At 39.1% G+C, this 13,562-nt stretch overlaps 1 long non-coding RNA gene across 2 annotated transcripts; it reads right to left on the bottom strand.

Moving 5' to 3' along the window:
* Window positions 1-1,459: 1,459 nt before the first annotated feature.
* Window positions 1,460-3,902, bottom strand: LOC136008710 (uncharacterized). 2 transcript variants are annotated; one of them, XR_010610203.1, is made up of 3 exons: window positions 3,499-3,902; window positions 2,602-2,850; window positions 1,460-1,833 (listed from the first exon to the last, which is right to left on the bottom strand). It is a non-coding gene; the product is annotated as an uncharacterized LOC136008710 (long non-coding RNA). The 2 variants fall into 2 exon arrangements; XR_010610202.1 differs by having other exon boundaries at window positions 2,715-2,850.
* Window positions 3,903-13,562: the final 9,660 nt, after the last annotated feature.

Raw genomic sequence — 13,562 nt, 5'->3', positions numbered from 1 at the left:
TTCCTAGCAGATAACTTTGTTATAATAAAGAGTTTTAAAAATCCTAAGAGATTCCATATTTATTCTGGAGGTGATCTCTGTTTCCTTACACTTTTCATAATCTACAGAAACCCATAAAGTTTTAGAAAACTACTTAAATATTTTTAAGCAGTACGCACATCTGGAAAAAATGGAATTTTGGAGTGATGAACCTACTAGTCTGATATAGACAGTAACAGTTTGTTTTTCTTTCTTCGTGCTCATGCCAAAGGGCCTCCAACTGGCTTACAGGATTGTTCTGGCATAAGCAAAATGAAGCAGCCAGAGCAATCAGCATGGGACTAAGGGGCTCTAGCTCTCAGACTGGTGCTGTGTTGCATGTCTACCTTTATAGGAAAATACATGTTGCTCTTGATGAACATGATGGTGATAGTATACACCACTGATTTAATCCTCCTAAGTTGGGGAATTGTAGCATGTAAACCAGGTTACGGAGGCTTGTATGAAATTCAGGTCACACCTGACACAAGAAAGACAAAGGAGATGACTTCTGGGAAGCTGCATATCCCAGCAGTAAAAGAGAGAGCAGAACAAGCTCTTTAAGTTGAGCTCTTGAAGCTCCATGGCATGCAAGTGTCAGCTGGTATCTTGAACTCTGTCATGTTTTGTGGCTGTGAGTATGAAGACCATTCAGACTGAAAAGAGCACAACAAGAGCACCAAGCATAGGGCTGATGGTATGAAAACAAACTGTTCAGGGAGCAGGTGGGAAGCAATGGGGGCCAAGCACCTTAACCCCACTTCAAGCATGCCTACTGCTCCAGCAGCAGAAGGCAGCTGTAATCAGCATGGTTCCTGAGGCAGCTCAGAGCTACTGCAGTGACATGTAGATCCCTTATCACTGGAGTATAAGCTGAAACTGCCAAAGAATTTCTGTAGCATTTAAACATTTGTTTTCATTCAGTACATGGATTATTTCTTCTGTTGTGCCTATGATATCAAAATAGGTAAGGAATGGGCCTCTACAACAGCAGAAATTCTCCTGAGCTACTTGCTACAGAGGTATATTGAGACAGAAATGACCAGAAACTAGTTTCAGTATGCAACCATCCAGAGTACTTCAGTAAATTTATCTCATCTCATTTAAGAGAATAGCATTGATTCATTCACTTTTTTCTTCATTTGTATCTGGTTTTCTTAGCTAAAAGAAAAACAGCATCTGAATCTCTATTTCTATTTTAAAAAATAAAACTAGCAGATCAGTTAATATGAGTATTATTGGTATTTGTTGTGTGTGCCCAGAGGGCTTGCTTCTGAAGACTCTTTTATTGCCTAGCAAGAGGTAATTCTCGATCCTCCATGACTAATGCCACCAGGAAAATCTGATGATCTGTAGCAGCCTATTCCACGTTCTGCTGTGTCTTTTACCTCTAAAATCTGTCCCTTGTCTTTTTCTCTAAAAAGAAAAGCAGAGGAAAAAATGTGGTTCCGACAGATTTTTATTTTACTGAAGAGCAGAATTATTATATAATATATGGAATCATATACGTCCTGAAGACAAAATGCTTGAAGTTATCGATGTTACACAACTTGTTTTCAGAAATGAGTTTTCGCCTCTTGTTGAATCTCAGGTAAAGAATTGTGATTTTAAACAAGTATGTCTTAGATTCTCTTACCATTGACACAGACACTGGTACATTCAACTTGAGCTGGAGCAGAATAGATACCTTTCCTCTGCACTTAGCAGTACAGGCTATAGAGTGACTTGGCCTTTCCAGACAAGGGGCCTAATTCCTTAATGGTAGATTTCCATAGGGTTCTGGAACATACTTCCTTACTAAAGCCTAATAGGATCCTAAAAAAAAAAAAAGAAAAGGAGTGAATTAAAAAAATCTGGATATTTAGAAGCTTTACACAAGTTGTAATCAATATTTTTTTTTCCCTTAAGGATGTCATGTAAATAAGTGGGATACTATTTTATGTGAAACTAAATGCATAATGGAAATCACCAGTTCAGATTCTGTTCTGTCATACTCCAAATGCATTTAAATTAAGGATAATGCTTTCTACTTACACTTGTACCAGAAAAAACAACTGAGGGGGTTGCTTATTGCTAGATGTTAGGGAGCAACATGCAGTAAGTCATGTATACTCCGCTTTTACTTCTGAAATATTGCAGGCACTATCTGCTTCATTCTGTTTGGAGCCTTATGTTAAAAAAAAAAAAACAAAAACCCAAACCAAAAGAGTTTGGCTTTGAAAAATCACAGCAAAACTCAAGTAATCCAATATTATATGTATTTTGAAAAATAAATATGATCTCGTTTAAAATATGACTATAGAGGTAAAAGCACCAGTTGCATTCAGTAATTGCCAGCAGTCAATGTTATTCAATGCAGAAAATTGACTAGTATACCCAATATAAATTATTGATGCACTCATATTGACTTATTCTGACTTTGATGGATAGAAAATGTGACACGATTGTAATATGCGTATTGTATTAATAACATAACTAATCAAAGATAATTTTTAACAAACTATGACATAAGGCCTTAAATTATTGATGGAGAACAGTTTAGGAATGGTTAGTGCATTAGTTGAATGTGTTCATTTCACTGACCATTTGGTCTGGTCCCATCTGCCACAAGTTAGCTTCCTCATCTCTCTAGTACCAATTCAGGTGCATTTGGAGCAGCTGGAATATTAGTTCTCTATGGAGAAATAAGATCTCACCATGACTCGCCAATGCTCCCTGCAGTTCCATGCTCCCCAGCAGCCTCTTCAACAATAGGACAAGGCCCTTCTCAGTTCCAGGTCTAATAATTTAATCTCATAAAACAATGTAACTTAGTCCCTTGGAGAGTCTTGCCTTATTAATAAAAAATGCAAGCATACAATTTACATTGTTACAGTGACATTCCTCATATTGCTTTTTTTCATTCTGTCAAAAGCTTCTGGAAAAAAACTTAATAGAGAGAGACTTATTCAAGAAAACAATGTGGCTGTTTGAGCTAGGTGGCCTACAATTATAGCATGAAATGAAGAAAAGGTGGAGACAGGGGTGGGAGAGATGTGAGACAGGGGGGAGTTATTGCACTAAAGGAGAACTGATTCTTTAATTCTTTAGTTTGGCAATGCTAAAAAAAGAAAGTATGGAGTGCAAAACAAGAAGTGCTCGCTTTTGATCCATCTTTGCAGTTAAATGCTATAATAACAAATAGACCATATTTGCTGAAGGACTCTTGTTAATACTAGTAGCACCATTTAGCAATCTGTAGGACAGTGAAGCAGGACAACACATAACGTGGGCAAAGCACTAAAACAAATGGCTTCCCATGACTTTTATTTAAGTTTTGCGGTACAAATTTGCCATCTGTAGCATGCAGAGTCTGCAGATTGTGTCCATTTCCACAGATGTTTTAAGTTAGAAGTTGTTCTTTGTTCTTAACCCTGAAATAGCATCTCAAGAAGAATGCCAAGGAGAAGCAAAAGGTTGGAAGCTTAAAGAAAACCTTACCTGATGGCAGGAATCTTTAGAAAGAAAATACTTGTCATTGCCAGCCTTCACTGGGGGTGGTGGGAAATGATGCTCATTAACTGACAGCTTAGCAGACCTTCCAGAACTCCCCCTCCACTCTGCTGATTTTCTGCTGTAGGATGACTTCAGTTCTCTTTATGCTGGAACACTTGCCATACTCCCACATGGTCTCCTAGACTGGATCAGCTTGCCCACCTAAGCAGCACTTTGTATGCTTACACTGAGTCTCTGCCTTACTTATTACTTAGTGTGCTAAATGGGTTTCAGTAATTACCAGCAGCAATCAGAGCATGAGTCAGAGGATGAAGTCAGCCTCTGAATGAACAAAAAGATATGTCAAAGAACTCTGTGGTTAATCTTGCCAAAAAATGTCTTTATTTTTGGGTTCCCATAGTCAGAGAGTATATGATTTTACTTGTTCTTCCTTTAGGTAGGCTGCAATTACTGTCCCCAGTGAAACGGAACAAGGTCTGAAAAAGCAGATGTATTTCAGGAAGCATTCACACAGCAAGCCACCATTTACTGTAACAGCATGGACCTAGGAGCCAACGGTGAAAATGTATGTGGATTTTCCATGTGGCTCCATAGAATCAAGGCAGCGTTTCTATCTCCATCGTCAGCTTGCTTGCCACCTCACTGTCTAAAAACAAGCTGGAAAAGACTTCTCTGATGCTAGGTTTTCTGTCCTAGTCACAGGTGAGAGGTTATTAAGGGCAACTGAGAAATATCACAGCCACACTGCAGTGTGATCTGTTTTATGTGACTAACATATAAAAAAGGAAGCTGTGAAGAAGTTTCCAGCTTTACAGATCTGGTATCCTGCGCTGAGGATGTCTGTGGCTCTCCAGCTCAGTCACTCACTGAGGGAATGCTTGGGAACTTCCAAAAGCCCAAGCTGGACTATTTCCCTTTTACTGACAAAAACACCACATTTGGCTTCCCCATCCTTGCCAGACATGACTAACTCTCAGGACTCATAAAAGCAGCTCTGAAGAAGTGTTTTCTCTGAAGTGTATCAGATGTATAAATGAGAAAAGCTTTCTTTTTTTCTTTCTTTTTAAATGTTGCAAGGAGACTGTGTCCCATGAGACAGCAGAACCATCAAATTTTAACTCAATGTGCTGTTCAAATCTCACAAGCTGCACACGGCTGTGATATCAGTATGTGATTTTAGGAAACATGGTGCAAAGTACAGACGGGACAAAAAAGTGTTTTCCTACTGCTGCTGGCAAAAGTACTTATTTTGGTATTCTAACTGCTAGGGAGCATATGATCTCCAACTGTTTCTTCCAGAAGAATTAAAAATTGTCAAGTGGCATTCTGTCTTCTTCCTGGATTTCACGCAAACAGCTGGCTAAACTTCTGTGCTCCCTCACCCTTCTGCTGGAGCCCAGTCTTCAGCCACCGGCTCTCCTTTTTGCCCTTCTATTTAAACATTGTTTACGCCTTATTAGTCTAAGTGACGTTAAGACATTCTGCAAGGTATTGAAATAAAGAACAAAAAATGTGTGGTAGATTTGTCAAAATGCACTTGAACAAGGACTGAGGTCTTACAGAACAAGGACTGAGGTCTGACACTCCTAGTGTAAGTCAAAGAGTTTATCCATATTGGCAAAAGTTATTAAATCCCTGTATGATTTCACACATAACATGAACTGCCCAATTAATGAAGCAATATTTTTCCTGAGCGAGCTATGTTTTTTGTAATGGGAGCTAAAATGCTGTGTAGACCAGGTCTTGCAAAACAAAGTTGAGGTTAGTTTTAAAGGGGACTTTTTGAGGTACTGAGATTTCTCCAAGCAAAGAAATCCTGTTGTACTTCTTCGGGCTTAGTGAATTCAGTAGTACATTCTATTTGCATTCAGATTGTCTCTCAGTACATGGACACAGCTTTTCTGTTGCTGATTGTGTATTATGGTTATGAAAGTGTGAATGACAGCCTAATTACTTTCATATTCTAGGTGAAAGGCATGGCGCCATCTCTCTTTGAAGGTGGCTTGGAAACCTTTCATAGAGGACAGAAGTCAGAGGTTTAGGTTGTACCATGCAACATCACAGAGGCTGCAGTGTCACAAGCCGTGTTGCAACCTGAAAATACTGGTATAGCTTAGGCAATGTCTGACCTATATTCTATCTAAGCATACAACGGAGAGATGAAGATATCCCAGGGTGGAATTTATTTACCCATGCAGGCTGTCCAAACTAAAGCACCAGAACCTAATCAAAGACATTGGCTGAAGTGCTCTGCCCTGCCAGGATGGGCAAACATAGGATGTCCACATTTCACTGGAAGTCTGAACTGCCCTTCCCACTCACACATCTGTGACAAAATCATCCTGCCCATCAGCATCCCATCTCTTAGGGATGGTACAGTAAAAGGGTTACAAGAAAAATTCTGCTGTGATTTTATGTGCAGATTTCTGAGCCTCTCTAACACTTTTTTTGGAGGCACTTGGATTTCGTTGGCTGTAGCTATGTCATAATGAGTCTGTGTTTAAGCCCAGAGCATATGGACACAAGCCCAGGCTATGGCATGGACATTCAGTGAGCTCCATTCAGTGCTTGTGGAGAGAAAGCCTGATCCCACCTTCCCCCTTACAGAGAAGCCATGTCCCTTCTGCCTGCAGTGTGAAGTGGCTTCGTGCAGTTGTCCTAGTCACCAGCCTGTAACACACAACACCTTACAGCGATTGCACCTTGCTGAACTCAGGCAGCAAAGTCAGGCCAGGGTCACTGGCAAGAGCCAATACCACACATAGTAAGGACTGAAGGGGTGCAACAGGCAGCCTAGTATGGATACGGGGAGGTGGAAGGGTGCTGTGCCCTCAGGGATGCTCTGGCCAGTGCTCGGCTGAGCAATGCAGCCCTTTCTTCCAGCTCCATCAGAGATGCAACTCCTCACACTAAGAGTACGATCACTTAGTGCCAGCTAGACATGCAAGCTAGAGCTCTAATAGTAGGGAAAAATGTCCTGTTTCCTCCTTTTAAATTAATAAGTATAGTGCTTTCTCCTGTTAAATAGCATGTAATTTTTCCATCTACATTTGAAAATATGAAAGTGCTACCTGTTTTATTTGGTCAAGAGAAGTGAAAACTTAAAAAGAAGCCAAGATATTTTTTGTGTATTTTGCTCAGCTTACTAATGTAACAAGGTGATGCTTAGCTACGGGCATTCATTTGAGGAGTGGTTTCTTTTGCACTGCATCACGAAATATATGGGAAGAAGATTATATCTACAGTTACTGCAATCTCAAATTACTAATTTGTTTAATGAAATTCAACTCCTCCCAAGATTGCCCCAGGACTATATAATGATTTGAAGTGTTAATGCTTGCATTGGGATCTTTACATTAGCAAATAAATCTGGGAAAATAAATGCATCCATTTGTCTGCCTTGCAGGGATATTTCTGAGGAGGCAGCTGCATGCTGTTTTGTTTCATTGTGTTGTTTTGGTTTTAACCAGTTTGGCTTTCTTTTCAGCCATGCTGCAGGATACAAAGGCTCCATTTCAGTGGTAAAAATGTTTCTTTTTATCCAAAACCATAAATGTGTCAGCTCCACCATGGAAATTGTAAGGCTATACAATACAGCTCTATTTGCAGTAGGATGCACTATAAAAGACAACACAGAGGGAGTCGGTCTTCTTTACTGCTTGACTTCCACCCCTGAAAGCAGCCTGTAAGGACCAATCTTCAGACTTTAGTGAGGAAACCAGCAGAGAAATATCAAAAACATCTTAATTGAAGTAAAAATGTGAATTAATTTTTAAACTGAGATCATGCCTTTGAAGTTCAGCAAATTTTGGGGTCAGCCTCAAGTAATCCCTCCTGTAGGAAAAGTTTCACGAGACAGATATAAAAATCAAATTTCTTTAGATATCAGTTAAGGTGACTGAAATAACATTGGTTCACAAAAATGAGGCTCACAAAAAAGAGTTTAATAATAAATCCTATTTTCAAATAATTGTTTGACCAGCTCCAGGTGAAAGAGGACCTTGGGAAAGAGATTCCACAGCTGCAAGCACATGCATAACTGCTACACATCCCATCTCCTGACTTTGCCAAGTAATATACATTTTTCTCCTCTTTCAATCTTGAGAAATAAAAAAAAGAAAAAAAAAAAACCAAACCAGAACCAACTAAATTCTTATTTTTAACTTGCTCTCATTCTTGCTTCCATTGCCTTACATGAAGACGCACCCATGTAAAAACTGTTGTTCTGTGTTTCTTTAAAGGGTATCTAGGCTAGCAGATGGCTCACCTAATATTTATTTCAAATTTTAAGGCGTATTGAAGAGGGAGAGAGAGACATACTCAAACCCTCCTAACATCACTGTCTTGGCTCACTGGACAGCGAAAAGAAAGGAGTATTTCTGGATAGCTAGTTTAGATTTAGGCGTCTACTTTTGGTGGTGTAGGTTAAATGAGATGAATCCCACCCTCAGTGAAGTTGTGCTGCCAATTGCAGATAAATAAAAGCTGTTTAAAATCTCCAGTGTGAAAATAAACTGGTGTTTGGAATACATAGACCTCTTTCCTTTTTTTTCTTCTCACCAAAGTAACAGCTATACCTGTCACCTGCCACCTTAGGAGATATATCCAGCTAGCTAGCTAGCTAGATATTTCCCACTTTGTGTCTAACTGCCATTACTGCTAGTAGGAGATGTAAGTGGGCATTGAGAGCAGAATATAACCCACTTTCAAGTACTGAATTATTTTTACTTTGCATGGAAATATGATTAGTTGTAATGAGAACTCAGAATTCAATGAAGGTGAGGTAGCTTAATGGTAAGAATTTAGTACACTTTTACAATCTGATTACCTTAAAATGTCTCAACTTATAGCTTTTTCAAGCAGACATAATGGACCTTATTCAATAAGTTTGCTTAATCAGGTGTTACTTGCAGAGAAATATGACCATTCTTCCAAAAGTAAAAGATTATGTTTCCATGTGTTACTACTGGGCTTTTTCCTTTTCTTCCTCTGCAAGGAATTTCTGATATAGCCCTGAAATTCTTTTATTAATGTCTTTATTTCACTGAAACCAAAATAGCCTGTAGAATGGTTTCCCTGTGTTTAGATTTTCTTATATATCTTATGATAGCAGTAACTTGGAGGCATTTTAGCCTCCATAAAATTATTTGGCAAAACCCAACTGAATTAACGAACCATGGCTTTGTAGGAACTAGGAAAGCCATGGCCTTCAGGGCTTAGGCACTGAAGAATGGGCCTCCTAAACTTGGCTTTGTCACTAACTCATGGTGTTATTTCACGAATCTTGTCACATCCTCACCCTGCCTCAGGGTTTTCATCTGTAAAAAGGAGGCAGCAATATTTCCCATATCTCAGGACAAACCATGAGCATAGCCAGTGTTTTACTTGGTACTTGAACAAGCTGTATGAAAAAGCTTAGCTAGTATCACTGTTACAGTCATCGTCTGTGCCTTTCTCCCCATGAAGGCCACAGCCTCTTCATTTTGTGTTCAGAAATGAGTAATTTTGTGAAAATGGCCTTGGTATGCCTCCTTAAGGTCACAGACTGTGTCCACTTTCCTCTGCTTCTTTGGGACTGCTGCACTTAGTATAGTAAGACACAGACTGAGTTGGGATCACTTCATTTGTGATTGCAATAATTCAATGTTTTTCCTGGTGTAGCTTTGGTTTATGACAGGATTAAGCGGTCTCAAGTAAAATACGTAGTTTTAGGAAAAGCACATAGTCAACTATGCAGTGGTAGGGTTTTTTTACATTTTACATATATTGGACAGGTATATATTTATGCGTATATGGAGCACCTAAAAAAGAAAACATCCTTCACCCTTTCCATGTTTAAAGATTAAGACAAAAAAGAACTCAGTACTTGCCATGTCACCAATGTAGGAGGGTATGAGGAAGCAGGAAAGGGTCTTCCATGTGATGTCTTGTGGTATGCTGTGTCAAGCCAGATACTTACCTCCCTGTGTTGACTCAAGCTGTCTAATTTTCCAGGGTAAGCCATCTGAGCCTGACCACAGTACTTCTTCTTCTCTTAAAATCAGTGTTTAGGAAGGTGTAGTATATTGTCTTTTGGAAGCTTTAATCTTTCCACTGAGTATATAGGGGTCCAGATGTCCATTTTAGTCTAAAATTAAGAAATAATTTACATTAGCATTGAGCAAAATGAAACCATCCTTTAGATTACTTGAAAATGCTAAAAATCTAAAAAGGCTGTAAGAACTGTAAATATGCAGAATGGCTTTGAATATATTCATAATTCACTTTTAGCCCCATAAAGAAAAAGGTTGTTAATGGTATGGAATATCTATGGATAATTTTGAATACTTGGTCTTCAACAGATATTGCTAGTGAGGGCACGAACCTTATAGATTTTTGACTGATGACATATCATGTGTGAAACCCACTGTCACTGAACAGACCGGTATCCTGTGCAGAAATAGTAGGCCAAACAAATGACTAACATGTTAGGGATGGCAAAAATCTGTCATCTCACACTATCAGCACCTCTCCATGGTTTTTCAATGCTGCTATTTAGTATCAAACAGTCTATGAATCTAGGAGGCTAAACCAGAAGAAAACTTTTAAAATTTTGAAAGAATATAATGACTCGGAAAATATCAGGATAGGGCAAACTTATGAAATTGAATCCTGTAGCCCATACTCAAACATTCAAATTGATTAAAGTTTTGTCTGGGTAAGTACGAAAGTTCACATTTTGACAGCACTCGCCAAGTGGTAGTTTTTACTGATAGATATCGGAAATTGGCTGTGCCATTTCAGTCTGTTGAATCTCAATTTATTTACCAGAAAGAAAAATAGTCTGGGACTGAAAATGAAATCCAAAGTAGATACTAGAAGTCTGGAAAAAACTAAGAAGCAAGTATTGTGGTGATTTCTTTAAGTGTAGCAAAAAAAAGTGCCAAATGGCAACATGACGGAAGTAGTTTAAAGATCATTCTATGACTCAGCGCTTGAACAAATTTGGGGCTATTTTGGATGGCAATGCAGAAGGTCATTCCTTATTCATGTCTAGAGAAGTCACTGCGGTTGCTCTGACCTCACTGATGATGCCACTGGGAGAACAGCATCACCCCCATCTTTTCATTTCCTTTACTTGCTGATCCAAGTTGTCCTTTGTCTCATATACATACACTGAGAACTCACTTTTATTGTTGCAAATGGTTGTAATCTAAAGCGACAGTTTGTGGAGCAGACCTTTTGAATGATATTCAGGGTACTGTTATGATATTGTCCATTTTCGAGTCTGCCATGTCCTGTGAACCTCCATTCATGCTCAGAGAAAGTCACTTTCTTATTGTCTGTGTCACACGCACATATAGACAACGAATATGTTTTTGAAAACTAGAGCTTTCAGTGACTGACTGGCTCAGCTACCACCATCCTTAACAAGCTTGTTTTAGTCTATTACTTCAAATTAATTTTTTAAGACTAGAGCATTAGAGAGTATGTCTGCTGGGGCTACAGTTGGAAAGACAAGTCTGAGGGCTAGACTATGAAATAAAAACAGCACATAAGGGAAGAAAACTGCCTAAAGGAAACATACTGTTGTTTGAATAGCAGACGAGAGGTAGGAGGCAACCAGTTGAAATAACCCTCGTTTTTCAAAACTGGGAAAAAGGTCCAGATCCTCTTTAATATGCCAAACTCAAACTAAGGCTTTGCCAGTTTTATCCTATCCTACACATTTTTCTTATCACAGCGATTGGCTTTTGAGAGATACTGGTAAAAAAACTGTGGAAAATTGTAAATGCTTTAGGGATTGCAACATGCCCGCTGGCAGATATACACTGGGGAGGTGGGGGCAGAGAGTGCTATAGTTGCCTCTTTGGCATTCTCTGTTTGATATATCTCATATGGCACATGGCAGGGAAATATCATTTTGTGTACAACTTTGTGCACCCATTAAACTTTGCAAGTCAAATTCTGAGTTCCCAGAGCATTCATAAAAGGGTGGAAGCTTTATATGTGTGATAGAAAAGAATAAAAAAGCAGATGTGACAACCAGGAGATTGTCATAAACACTCTGAGTTTGCATGTGCTGGCTTCTTCTGATTTCTGGACTTTGAGAGCTCACTTTCTATTTAACTTCTCCAGAGTAAATAATTATTTCTTAAAGAAAACTGAGGTTTTTCTGTGGCTCCAAGATCTGGAGTTTAAAGAAAATGATGAGGCTCATGCTATCATGAGCCTCACCAAAACTGAGTCTAAATGTCTGTCCAGAACCTGTAGCTCTGACAATACTAAAACCAAGAGTTCCTTTGAGAAGCACCCTCATATTAGTCAGGTGAAAGCAGAGCAGGTAGCACAGGACATTCCTGACCAAGGTCCTTCTAACAGAAATATCCATCTAGGTCAAAGGAGACAATGCAGTTGCCTCAACCTCACATGGCATTTGATGCCCATTCCAGCTCTCTCTGCTTGTTCTGTGAATATTTAATACTGGCAGCTTCAACAGCCTCGCCTGGCTGCTGAGGCACCTAGGAAACCCAAGCCTGAATCCTAGTGCAATTTCAGGTACAAACAGGAAAGGCATATTAATGTGATTTGTGTATATGTACCCCCAAAATTGTGATCAACAGACTACCGTGAGTTGTGATTTTTGGACTTCTATGCAGCTAAAAGGTTTGTCAATATAACTTCAGCCTTCATTTGGAAAAGGGTGCCTGCAAGGTTATGCGTTACACTCCCAGTTCTTTTTTTCTCTGCTGAGCACATTGGGTGTAGTTCTCCAGGACTGGGTTAGATCTGAGATCCCCAACTGTCAAATTTATACCTACATCCTTACGTTAAACTTGTCTAATTGTAATAGATTTCCCATTAATTTAGCTAATACACATCATGCACATAATTCTCACCAGATCAAAAACACTAATTAAGACTGAGCAGTAGTTAACATGTCCTGCCTAACTAACTCTCTTCCAGAGCAAAGAGGGGCAGTTTGAACTTGCATAGTCAAAAATTAAATACAAAATCAGGCACCACCAAAATGACCAGCAACTAATAAGATTCCTATTTTAATCTGACAAAGAAATCCTCCTACAAAAACAGAACCTGTGAAGCTGCATCCATCCCGCATCACATAATCCTTTGTGGGAGAATCAGAACTCCATACCAGCTGAGAGTAGGTATGTGCATACAGGCATGTATGTAGAGTTACTTTAACGGCACACTACACTCTTTCCCAAAGGTAAGATGTGCATCAATCGAATAGTTTGCTTTCAACTGAGTGGTCTTCACTTTAATTGCTTCTCAAAAAACTGTGTTTAAAGAAGGAGAGAAATATTTTTTCCTTAAGTGGTTTAAGAAAAAAAGTGCTGAAAATTGCTGCTACATCCATTTTTAAATTATGTTTAACAACATAATTGCTGCTAAACCTTCCCTTCTCCCCCACCCCCAAAAAAGAAGTGTATTTGAGGATACAAAATGTCATTGAAACACTGAGAAAAAAATATTTCAAACTGCTCTGCTGTTAGCATAGTATGGCTATAGCAAAACATATACTAGTGAGTTGGAATCATATCATCCTGAGCATCTGCACTACTCCTCCTTGGAGAGTGCATACTAATCATCGCTCTTCATGGTCAGTAACCACATAAGGACAACACCAGACGATGCCAGTGGTTTTGGTCCTGTAGCATTTATATGCTTTCCTGCAAAGATAGTCATGCCAGATAATATTCGTCAACCTTGTCTTTGGTCTTCTCTCTTGATTGAGGCAGATGTTTATTTTCCATCTGCACTATATGTCAGTGCAACTGCAGCCTTCATCTGGCAAAGGGTGCCTGTAATATTATGAGGCCATCGCATAAGCTGCTGGAAAGATTACTCTTGTGAATAAAATCAGTTTATGGCTAAAAACATTTATTCTTCATTTTGATAAGCCCTTAACAAATGAAAATTTGCTTCCTTACACTTTTGCCAAGCATAGGACCATGTTTATTTCTAGCTATATGGGTCACAAAGGATTCCCAGCTGTTAGATAGAGTCAGTTGTGCATTGCTGCACTCAACAACATCTGTTTCACA

Source organism: Lathamus discolor, chromosome 2, assembly GCF_037157495.1.
Source record: "Lathamus discolor isolate bLatDis1 chromosome 2, bLatDis1.hap1, whole genome shotgun sequence".
Lineage (NCBI taxonomy): Eukaryota > Metazoa > Chordata > Aves > Psittaciformes > Psittacidae > Lathamus > Lathamus discolor.
This window is presented reverse-complemented; position numbering and strand designations above follow the sequence as displayed.